This window comes from Magnolia sinica, chromosome 16 (genome assembly GCF_029962835.1).
Source record: "Magnolia sinica isolate HGM2019 chromosome 16, MsV1, whole genome shotgun sequence".
Lineage (NCBI taxonomy): Eukaryota > Viridiplantae > Streptophyta > Magnoliopsida > Magnoliales > Magnoliaceae > Magnolia > Magnolia sinica.
The window spans coordinates 43895760-43908567 of NC_080588.1; the positions used below are offsets into that span (position 1 = coordinate 43895760).

Genomic DNA, 12808 nt, shown 5'->3' on the forward strand with positions numbered 1-12808 from the left:
ACATCCTTAATTATCCCTCTCGATACTCGAACTAAGCAGTCAACAAGTTGTAATGTGGTTTGGGTGGATTTTAATTCACCTAAACCTAGTTGTTCATAGACCAAGTAAGGAATCAGATTTACGCTCGCTCCTAAGTCAAGAAGTGCGTGCTCAATCCAGTAATTCCCAATTATACAAGGGATGGTTGGGCTACTGGGATCTTTATATTTTTATAGCACATCTTGCTTGAGGATGGTACTCACTTTTTCTATCAAAAAAATTTTCTTTTTGATACTTTGCCACCTCTTAGTCGTGCACAAGTCTTTCAGAAATTTGGCATGTGAAGGTATTTGTTTAATCACATCCAGTAAAGGAATATTGACCTTCACTTATTTCAACACATCTAGAATGTCCTGAGAGTTAGAGAGAGATTTTGGTGTAATCAACCATTGGGAGAATGGTGCAATCGGCTTGCTCAGATGTTCTAGTTCTAATCCATGTGGAGTGTTGCTAGGTCTATCAGTTTCATCTAATTCTAGGTCCTTAGACTTTTCAGCCCTTATTAGAATAGATTTGTCAATTATCTTCCCACTCCTAAGAGTGGTAATAGACTTAGCTTGCTCCATTTGATTTGAAGAGCTTGGATCACTTATTTCGTATTGTTGTTTAGGATTGGGGAAAGGTTGGGCTAAAAGAGTCCATTTTTCTCTAATTGAATTTTTTGTCTCACATCCTTGTATAGCATTTGAAAGGTCTTGAAGGGTTTGCAATATACTCTGATTGATAAGCTCTTGGTTTTGAATATGTTTCCAAACCGGATCCTCTTGAGGTTTCCCTTGATTTAAGAATTGGTTAGGGATTCCTTACGAAGTAGCAGTTTGTCCATTCCTCCAACTAAAGTTCAGATGATTTCTCCAACTAGGATTGTATGTGTTAGAGATGGGTCCACTGAAAGGTCTTTGGTAGTTATTCATGACATTCGATTGCTCGTTCAATGCCTCTTGAAAAGAAGGTATCATCAGGAAATTCTCAATTGTATGTATATTGTAAGCACAGATACCGCAAACAACTTCCTTAGGCTTATCCTTCTTAAGTTCTATGGCCTCGACCTTCCTTATGAGACTGACCACTTTAGCATTTATATCATCATCCTCTTTCAACAAGTATATCCCACCCCTCTCCCTTGCTTGAGTAAGCTTAGATGTGGTGCTAGATTTTGGGGAGATGTCCCATGATTGTACGGTTTCAGCGAATTTGTCAAAGTAATCCCACACCTCATCGACATTCTTGTTCATGAACTCCCCGTTGCACATCGTCTCGACGAATTGGCACATGGAAGATGTCAGTCCATCGTGGAAGAAAGTTGTTATGCGCCACAATTCAAAACCGTGTTGTGGGCATAAACTGACGAGATCCTTGAACTGTTCCTAACATTTGAAGAATGTTTCATCTTCCTTTTGGGTGAAGTTCATGATCGACTTCCTGATGGTGTTCGTCTTATGATATGGAAAGAATTTTTTTATGAACTCCTTCATCATGTCATTCCATGTGCCAATAGATCGCGGGCATAGTGAGTGTAACCATGTCTTAGCTTTCTCTTTCAAGGAGAAAGGAAAGAGTTTAAGCCTGACCGTGTCCTCAGACACGTTAGGAAAGTATAAAGTGGCTATAACCTCATCAAATTCTTGTAAGTGTAGGTATAGACTTTCAGATTCAAGTCCAAGGAACTTTGGAAGGAGTTGGATCACTCCAAGCTTGATATCCACGTTTCATGTGTTTCCTGAAAAACCATACATGAGGGTGTGCTCACCCCCGTCAGATGTAAATAATCTTATAAAGTACAAGGCAAGGGTGCATGGTGCACCTCATTCTCATCCCAGACTTCTGCAAGTCGAGGTTGCGGCTTATTAGTTGGTTGATTTACATGTTAATTTGTAACCATAACCTCAATTAACTCTGAGGATCTCAAGTGGTGTCTAATCCTATGATGGATAGATAACCCCTCAAATAATCCTCCACTCAAAAGACGTCGAGTGTTGTCACAGACCCACTTAAGCATGAAACACTCCCAGCCCCCAATTTTAAAATCTAACCTAAACCTAAAACGAAAAAGGGAATAGAAACCTAGAAATAGAAAGCGAGAGAATTAGAAAGAAGTTACCAAATTAGAAAGTTCTACGTTAGGATCCTATAAAAGAAAAAAAAAAGTGAATTAGTTTCTGTTGAGGGTCAAATATTGCGTATTATCCCCCATTTATATCTTGGTTTTATGAACATGATAATGCTTAATGTTCTATTTTACTCGTGTTTGTGTTGCAAGTTGAATTTAAGAGCTTGGATTAAAATGGTGCTGAAAGCATGGATTTGATGCTCAAGAATCACCAAGGCAAGGGATGGATCTTAGGAGATAAAAATTAAAGAATGCACATGCCAAAGATCCAAGAAAACTAAGTGAGGAATGAAGTGAATCAAAGATTTGAAGTGAAGAAAAGGAATCCTGAAATCATCCTGAAAAGGCATATTCTGAAACTCTGGGTCATTATGTGAAATTGCACAGAGTGAAGTCTATTTTGGAAAACCGCACAGAGTGAAGTCTATTTTAGTAAACTACGTAAATTTGAGCCGGTTTCTAGAGTTTTCCAACTATGTGTGAAAGTTGGAGTTCCACAACATAAATAGGACTCCCTAGGATGCTCCAAAGCATCTTCTAGGGTTTAAGGAGTGGAGAAGCCGTCGCCAAGAGTTTTTCTTCATCTTCTGTAATTGTTTTCATGTTTTTCTTAAGAGACTTTAGTCTAATCATATCTATGGTTGGCTAAACCTCTTAGATATGGCTAAAGGGTGAAACTTGTAGCGTGATAGGATGTTTCTTTTACTTTGATTCATGTTTATGATGACCCTTCTTTGATTCTAGTTTGATTTTAAAGGAATACTTTCAGTTTTTAATAGTTTATTATGACTCAAATTACAATAGATCTATAATAGCTTAGATTATCTTTTTTTCATGTTTTTGAGATTGTGGGATTAGTAAATCCTGTTGTTGGCCATCGTCTCATGGCATGGTTTGGTGATGGAATCCCTTCCAATTATTACAACTCTCCTCCATTGAGAATTAGGTTAAGGAAAGTTCAGATTTAATGTTAACTGTTATATATTCCAATTTAATAGGATCAAGCTCCAATTCCAATTGTGGTACTTGAATCAAGTAAGACGGCTCCCTGATCATTACAAGTGGATCCTTGGAAACCCTAGTTCCCACCTATGAATTCTTAAGTTTCTAATTACACACTTCACAATTACTCCTTTTAATTCTAGATTTAGATTCATATCTTTTTCTAGTTCTACTTCTAGTTAATTTTAGAAACGCACAATTTTTAGTCCCTATGGATTCGACCTCGGTCTTACCGAGATTATTATTACATCGTGACCATACACTTAGGGTTGTGAAAAAGTTTTTGGCGCCGTTGCCTGGGACTAACGGTTGTGTTTTTCTGAAATTAACTAGTTTTGGAATTAGTTTAAGATTAGGGTTTCTCAACTTACTATTTTTAGGTTAGGGTTTTTTCTAAATTATTTTAGAAATTAATTTAGCTTTTTATTTCTAGGTTTAAAAACTTTCTTTTGTGTTTTAAGAAACTACTTTACTTTTTGATTCTATGTTGTAAACTTTCCTAATTTGTTTTTAGAAACTTTCTTTATCTATCTTTAGAAACTAATTTCCTTTCCTTTTTCTTTTTTAGAAACTAGTTTCCTTTCCTTTTTCTTTTTTAGAAGCTAACTTACTTTTTATTTTTAAAAACTTTCCTTTTTTTCCTTTTTTAGAAACTAGGTTGCTTTCTTAGTTCTTTTTTTAAAAACTAACTCACTTTCCTTTTTCTAGGTTTAGAAACTTTCCTAATTTATTTTTAGGAACTTTCTTTTTTCATTTTTGAAAACTAGGTTGTTTAAAAAAAAAAAAAAAAACCTTTCATAATCTGTTTTTAGAAACTAACTCATCTTTCTATTTTTAGAAACTTTCTATTTCTCTTTTTAGAAACTAATTCACTTTCCTTTTTCTTTTGTAGGATCCTAACATATAAACCTCTAATTTGGTAACTTTTTTTTAATTCTCCCTCTTTCTATTTCTAGATTTCTATTTTCCTTTTTTCTTTTTAGGCTTAGGTTAGATTCTGAAATTGAGGGTTAAGAGTGTTTCATGCTCAAGTGGGTCCGTGACAACACTCAACGTCTCTTGAGTAAAAGAGGATTAGTTGAGGAGTTATCATTCATCACAGGATTAGACACCAGTCGAAATCCACAGAATTAACTGAAGTTATGGCTGCAAATCAACTAGTCAATCAACCTCCAAATCCACCCTAACCTAGGGTGGAGGAAATCTAGGATGAGAACGAGGTGCATCGAGCATCCCCACCTCGTACTTTACAATACTATTTACAACCAGTGGAGGTGAGCACCCCTTCCTGTATGGTTTTTTCAGAAAATACAAAAAACATAGACATCAAACCAAGCGTGATACAACTCTTTCCAAAGTTTCTTGTGCTTGAATCTGAAAATCCATATTTACACTTGAAAGAGTTTGATGAGATCATAGCCACTTTATACTTTCCTAATGTGTTTGAGGACACAATCCGGCTGAAACTCTTCCCTTTCTCCATGAAAGAAAAGGCTAAAGCATGGTTACATTTACTATGTCCACGATCTATTAGTAGATGGAATGACATGACAAGGGAGTTCATAAAGAAATTCTTCTCATATCATAAAACGAATTCCATTAGAAAGTCAATCATGAACCTCACCCAAAGGTAAGATGAAACATTCTTCTAATGTTGAGAGCTGTTCAAGGATCTTATCAGTTCATGCCCACAACATGGTTTTGAAATGTGACGCATAACAAATTTTTTCCATAAAGGACTAATATCTTTCATGCACCAACTTGTCGAGACAATGTGCAATGGGGAATTCCTAAACAAAGATGTTGATGAAGTATGGGATTACTTTGATAAACTTGCTGAAACCGCACAATCATGGGACATCTCCCCAAGAACGAGTATCACATCTAAGCCTACTTAATCAAAGGAGAGAAGTGGAATATATCTTTTGAAAGAGGAAGATGATATTAATGCTAAAGTGGTCAGTCTCACATGGAAACTCGAGGCCACGGAACTTAGGAAGGATAAGGAGAAGGAAGTTGTTTACGGTATTTGTGCTTGTAACATTCATACAATTGAAAATTACCCAACAATACCTGCGTTTCAAGAAATATTGAATAAGCAATCAAATGCCATAAACAACTACCAAAGGCCTTTCAAGGGACTCCGAACACATACAACTTCAGCTAGAGAAATCATCCGAATTTCAGTTGGAGGAATGGATAATCTGTTACACCTCAAGAAATCCCTAATCAATTCTTAAATCAAGGGAAACCTCAAAAGGAATTGGTTCAAAATCCTCAAGAGTTCATCCAGCAAAGTACTCTTCAAGCCTTACAAGAACTCACAAAAGTTATACAAAGGATAGACTCACGCTTACGGTTATGAAGAAAGAGATGCTTCTAGCCCAACCTATCTCCAATCCTAAACTGCAGTACAGAGTTAGTGAACCAAGCTCTTCAAATCCAATGAAACAAGTAAAGTCTATCACCACTCTTAGGAGTGGGAAGATAATTGACAAATCTATTCCGGTAAGGGCTGAGAAGCCTAAGGAACCGGATGTAAATGAGATTGATAAACCTAGCAGCGCTCCACATAAGGTAGAACCAGAACTTCAACGCAAACCGATTGCTCCATTTCCTTAACGGTTGAAGCACCAAAACCTCTCTCTAACTCTAATGATATTCTATAGGTGCTTAAGCAAGTGAAAGTTAACATTCCTCTACTGGATGTCGTAAAATATATACCTTCATATGTCAAATTTTTAAAAGATTTACGTACGACTAAAAGGCGACAAAACATTCAAAAGAAAATCTTCTTAACAAAAAAAGTGAGTGTCATCCTAAAACAAGATGTGCCACAAAAGTACAAAGAACCTCGTAGCCCAACCATCGCTTGTGTATTTGGGAATTAGAAAATTGAGCATGCACTTCTTGACTTATGAGTGAGCGTAAATCTAATCACATACTTAGTCTACGAACAACTAGGCCTAGGTGAATTAAAATCCACCCGAACCACATTACAACTAGCCGATCGCTCAGTTCGTGTGCCAAGAGAGATAATTGAGGATGTGTTGGTCTAGGTTGACAAATTCTACTATTCAGTAGATTTTATCATCCTGAATACTCAACCCATCGTGGCTATGAGCACTCAAATTCCTATCATCCTTGGTCACCCATTCCTTATTACATCAAATGCAATCATCAATTGTAGGAATGGAGTCATAAATTTTTCTTTTAGGAATATGACATTGGAGCTCAATATCTTTTTCAATATGAGCAAACTGATAGATGATGATGATGATGCCCACAATATTAACTTGATTGATTCTTTCGTGGAAGATAGAGCTCTGATGACCTTATCCTCTGACCCTCTAGAGACGTGCTTGACTCACTCCCATGATTTAGATGATGATATGATTAAGAAAACGGGTGTCATGCTTGATACTGTGCCAGTACTTGAAGTTAACCAGTAGAGGCCACAACTTAAAGAATTACCCCAAACTGATATAGTGCCTCTACCATCTAACCTCAAGGCACCGAAGCTTGTCTAACACCCCCGTACTTTTCAGTACTCAGGTGTTGCCAAGAAGACCAAACAATTCATTTTAAATGAGATATATATATATATATATATATATATATATATAATTTTATAATTATTTGTAAAACTACGTATGTTACTTAAATTATTTAAATTATGTATATTATTTAAACTGTATATGAAACAAATTGTAGACCAACACATTATTATATAATCGATGTATATTAATTAACATTTGTATGTTATAATTCTAACTATATACTAATGTATTATACTAAACAAATATAAAAATATATTTTTATTATATAATCTAAGACATTATTTACTAATATTATTATAATGAATGTATAAGAATATTACATAAATTAATTATAGTATACTTTGAATAATTAATATTTATATATATGAAAAAGAAAAATATACATTTATACATACATACATACATATATATATATATATATATATATATATATATATATATATTATATTTATTATTACCTAGTATATATTATTTTGAGACTAATGGACAGGTTAGATTTCTCACAGACATCGTAAATCGACGGTGATTGGCACTCACAGGCCATATTTGAGTTGAGATGACCCACCTAAGTTATGGATAAGTCTCATTCTTTGGGCCAGACCTAAGTCGAGCTGAAAAAACGGATGAACGGAGTGGATCAGATCACAGACACCATGGTGGACCCTACATAGGAGTGTGTGTGCACGGTTGGAGCCAACTCGAGGTGCACCAGATCGGGCAGACCGGTCAAACAGTGTCTGACCTGTAATACACCTGAAAGGAAGGGATTTCCCTCCTTCCCCTTTTTGAATTCTCGTCAGACGGTCGGACAGGGTCCCTCCTCGGTGAATTGTGGCCCATCTACATGATCATTAAGATCAATCCAAACCGTCCATATTAAAGAAGACCAAAAACCCTACAATTCATGACTGATTTCACCCCACGGATCGCATACGTGTGCACACAATCTCAGCCGTAAATCAGTCTAAAAACACACATACTTCCAGAAACGGAAAAATATCCGTTCATTCGCCTTTCCACGCTGGCAATCCGCGTAAAACAGTCTCCTTTGAAAAACAATCCCAGCCCTTCAAAGTAGGGCTTTCTCCACTTTTGCTTGCGTTTAAACATGCCGCCGCTGTTGGAGCTAAGTCTTTGAAAGAATGCAAATCACCGTTTGTTTGGAAGGTCCCACAATGATCCTGGGGCTTATCCACACCGTCCATGCGCATCAGATCACATGATTGGCCGTCTAATGGAAAACTGCCATGGACAGGGCCGTCACCTTCTCCATTGGCTGAAATAACCGACCGCCTCCTGGTGGGCCCCATCTGTTGATCTGAGTCGTCCAGTTGGTAGCCCCTGGCATCAGATGACCTTCTGCAATTCTGGATTCTGACCACACAATCTACCTTAACTGCATTGAATCAAAATGCACATGTTGCCCGATCATCAACCGAACTCTTGTTCGGGTTAGAATCGCAAAGTTGTGACTAATCCCTGGGATTAGTGACCTATCCTCCTAAAACAGCTGAGAGGCTATAAATAGCCGCTTCATTTGGGTGAATCCGAAGGAAGAGGAAAAAAAAAAAGAGAGAATAGCAAGAGAGAGTGTAGCAGCGAGTGAAAGGAAGAAAGGAGAACGAGTGGCTGTGTAACTCGGTGCCACATTGCACTGAGTCAACCCACCTGTCTTGGGTTGATTCAGGTCAGTGAGGACCAAGAGCAGCCAAGAAGGAAACCATGGGACTCTTGCAGCCATTCAAATCCAGGAGCTGAAGTTAGAAACCCATCTCCATCAGGTAACGGCCGAACTCTAATTTGCAGCACCTCTCAGTCGGGCTGTGGAAATGCAGAAAGCAGGCCCTTCAATGGGCTTTCAATCTAGCTGAAAACCGCCTTCAGCTGGCCCACTATCTAGGCAGAAAACAGGCCAAGATCTGGCATTTATCAGGCCATGTAGAGGGTCGGAATCAGGCCTCCATCAAGCCTTGATTTGAACAGGAAACAGCCTGTTAACTGGCCTTGCGGCAAACCGTGCCCAGGGCCGAAAATCTAGCCTTCATCAGGCCATGCAGGGGGGCTGGATTGTGGGCCGCACTACACATCACAGTGGGCCACGCCCTGCATCTGAATTGTGGGCCACAAATTAGTCCGAAATCGGGCCTTTATCAGGCCCTGATTTGGGCTGTAAAATTCCCACCAACGGGCCTTGATTTGAGCTGAACATGGACCTCATTTGGGCCTTGAATCAGACAGAAAGATTGACCTCAGATGCCCATACAACTGGACTGATATCAGGCCTCATCTGGGCCTTAAACCCAGCTAAAACTAGAGAACAGTTGGGCCCTTAATCCAGCTGAAATCATGATTTAAATCAGGCCTTTAAATGGGCCTTGGAAACCCCCTTTCAGCTGGCCCAAAACTGGGTCTTCACTAGGCCTTGATGGACCGTGCTAGGGGCCAAGTGTAGCCTCTAGCTGGGCCTTTGATCCTAGCCCAAAACCAAAATTTCTGTGGGCGGCACCACATTCAAAATGGGTGGGCCGCACCTCATTCGCAATGCAGTGGGCCTCACCATAAAGTGCTGTGGGCCAGCCCCACTTGGGCCTATGTTCAAACCCAATAGCTAGGCCAAAATGGGCCCAGTCCAGCCCTTAGTCATAATGGGCTTGGGCCCAAAAGTTGGGCCACCTATTATGACAAAAGCCTATAGGCCTAGTCACCTTAAGGCAGGCCCCAAATAACTTAGCTTGTGAGCCCTTTTAAATTCCCCAAAACCTTCAAAAAGTTAGTAGATAAAAACATTAGGAACTTTTATCTAATGCAAATTGTCCTCTAGGAAGCTACTTGCGTGATTTTGGGCCTCAGGATATTTATAGAAATGTGAATCAAGGACGGTAACACAACCCCATAGGTGAGAACTCACCCTTTGAGCTTTCCACTTAAATTTACTAACCTAGACATAAATGATGCTTTAATTCTATTTAGTTAGTAACTCTAAATTATTTAATTTACTTATTTCATTTCATGAATATGCTAATATGGTGCATGATTGGCTCGTGTAACGTATGAATGTTGTGTCTCTATAATGCTAGTAACATGAATGATTCGGTTGCCACATGTTATAGAGTTTACTAATTAACCAAATGTTGTTGTTGTGATTATCTTATGGATTGAATATAACATGTTAAGGACTTACCATCTCGCGGGACCTATTTGACTTATACAGGCTTGATCACTCACCTGCCTTATATAGCTTGGACTACACTTTGCCTTACATGGATTGGACCGCATGATTACTCTATGTGGCTTGGACCGTAAATTTGCCCTTAGTAACCTTGGTGGAACATTGGTGCCCTTTTGTGGCTAGTTGATTCTCTCTTCATTTTGTGGCGTTCGATCGTATGGTGATTTTCGGGTGGAGCGGGTGTTTGCTTAGCGATTTCCTAGCCATCTTGCGGTGTTCACATACGATATAATTTTCAGGTGAAGTAGAGTTTTACATGTGAGGTTACTACCCATCTTGCGATGTTTGGTCATACCATGATTTTCAGGTGAAGCGAGTGTTCGCATAGCAATTTCCTAGCCATCTTACGGTGTTCACATACGATTTGATTTCCAGGTGGTCTAGAGTTTGTATGTTGTTTGTCTCTTCATCTTGTAGTGTTCAGTCGTACCATAATTTTCAAGTGGAGCGGGTGTTCGCTTAGCGATTTCCTAGCCATCTTGTGGTGTTCACGTACGATTTGATTTCTAAGTGAAGTAGAGGTTTAAAGCTTGATTTTCTAGCCATTTTATGGAGGTTGTAAGATTGACTATTTTAACTATTTGGACATGACCCTTTGCATTGCGATTTTCATTACATTCCCTAAATGTTGAAATTGTGTTAACTAGCTTAATTCTGAATGCATGATCATGATTCTTGAATTGTATTGTTTAAAATGCCATTCTCATATATTGTGATTTATGTTGGATTATGAATGATGAGTGCGTAATCTTAGAGGGTGCTCCTCACTGCGATAGCCATTGACGCTATCAAACCATAACAGTTGATGCAGGTATAGAGCAAGCCGATGTTGTTCACTGGGTTGCTAGAGCAAATCAGTTAGCTGGGGAGCTAGACGAGGTCCATGCGGCCCATATAGAGCTCCATCATTAGATGATACATTTTTGTTTCTTTTTAATGAACTTTGTTATTTGAGATTGTATAAGTCCTGTATGGACGTTACATTTGGAATTTTATGATAATCAGAATGTTTTTATTCAATACATGGTTCATTCTAGCTTCGCTGCTGTTAACTCTAATTAATGATAAGCGGTTCAAATTTACACTGAATTTTTAAGGTTAACACTTGGGTTTTTGGAAAACGGGTCATATACTCGGGTTCTAAAAACACGGGGCATTACAGCTTGACCTAAAACCTTTGCCCTCTGATTTGAAATATGTCCATTTAGGTCAAGATGAGACATACCCGGTAGTGATTTCTTCCCACCTTGAGTAAGAACAGGAGAGTATACTCATTTCTACTCTCATTGAGTACAAAAGAGCCCTTGGATGGTTGATTGCGGACCTCAAGAGAATTGACCCTTTGATCTGTACTCACCGCATTTATCTAGAGAATAATGTGAAGACATCCCAGAAACTACAACGTAGATTAAATCTAAACATGAAGGAAGTGGATAAGGCCGAAGTTCTTAAGCTATTGGATGTGGGCATCATATACCCTATATCTGATTGCTAATGGGTGAGTCTAACTCAAATGGTTCCTAAGAAATTTGAAATCACCATCATAGCCAATGCTAACAATGAATTTGTGTCAATTAAAGTTACTACTAGTTAGAGAATATGCATTGACTATAGGAAATTGAATACCGTCATAAAGGACTACTTTCATTTGCCCTTTATTGATCAAATCTTGGAAATGCTAGCTAGTCATTCCTATTACTATTTCCTTGACAGATATTTGGGCTACAACCAGATAGAGATAGCCCCTGAAGATTAGGAAAAGACAACATTCACATGTCCCTTTGGCACCTTTGCTTACCGAAGGATGCCATTTGGACCATGTAATGCCCCCACCACTTTTCAGCGATGTATGATGAGTATTTTTTCTGACATGGTAGGGCAATATTTAGAGGTCTTCATGTATGACTTCTCTATCTTTAGTTCATCCTTCAATGATTGTTTTGAGAATCTTAAATGGGTGCTGAAGCGATGTGAGGAAAAGAACTTGGTATTAGATTGGGAGCAGTGTCATTTCATGGTTCGTAAGAGGATTGTCCTTGGACATATCATCTCGTCCAAGGAATTGAGGTAAATAAGGCTAAGATTGATCTTATCTCTAACTTATCTCCACCTAAGAACATACAAGATATGAGATTCTTTTTAGTACACGCCAAATTTTATAGGAGATTCATAAAAAACTTTAGTCACCTCTCTCATCCTTTATACAATCTATTTTAGAAGGATGTACCATACGAGTAGACTGAGAAATGTCAGGAAGCTTTTTCTAAGCTCAAGGGCATGTTAACCACTGCACCTATCATGCAGCCACCCGACTGGAGTATTTCTTTTGAAATTATGTGTGATGCGTCCGATTATGCTCTTGGGTCAATGTTAGACTAGAGAAAAGAGAAGAAGCCTTATGTTATACACTGCGCAAGTAGAATTCTAAATCCTACCCAAGTGAATTACTCAACTACAAAGAAGGAACTCTTAGCTGTAGTATTCGCTTTGGACAAATTTAAGAACTTGGATTGAAAAGGGTGCTAAAAGCATGGATTTGATGCTCAAGAATCACCAAAGCAAGGGATGGATCTTAGGAGACCAAAATTGAAGAATTCACATGCCAAAGATCCAAGAAAACTAAGTGAGGAATGAAAAAAATTAAAGATTTGAAGTGAAGAAAAGGAATCCTAAAATTGTCTTGAAAAAGCATATTTTAAAACTCTAGGTCATTCTATAAAATTGCATAAAGTGAAGTCTATTTTGGAAAACTGCGAAGAGTGAAGTCTATTTTAGCAAACTGCATAAATTTGAGCCGATTTCTAGAGTTTTCAATTATGTGCAAAAATTAGAGTTCCACAACTATAAATAAGACTCCGTAGGATGTTA

General features: G+C 38.2%; 1 non-coding gene across 1 annotated transcript; it reads left to right on the forward strand.

Moving 5' to 3' along the window:
* Positions 1 to 1362: 1362 nt before the first annotated feature.
* Positions 1363 to 1469, forward strand: LOC131230129 (small nucleolar RNA R71). The gene has a single exon (XR_009163852.1). It is a non-coding gene; the product is annotated as a small nucleolar RNA R71 (small nucleolar RNA).
* Positions 1470 to 12808: the final 11339 nt, after the last annotated feature.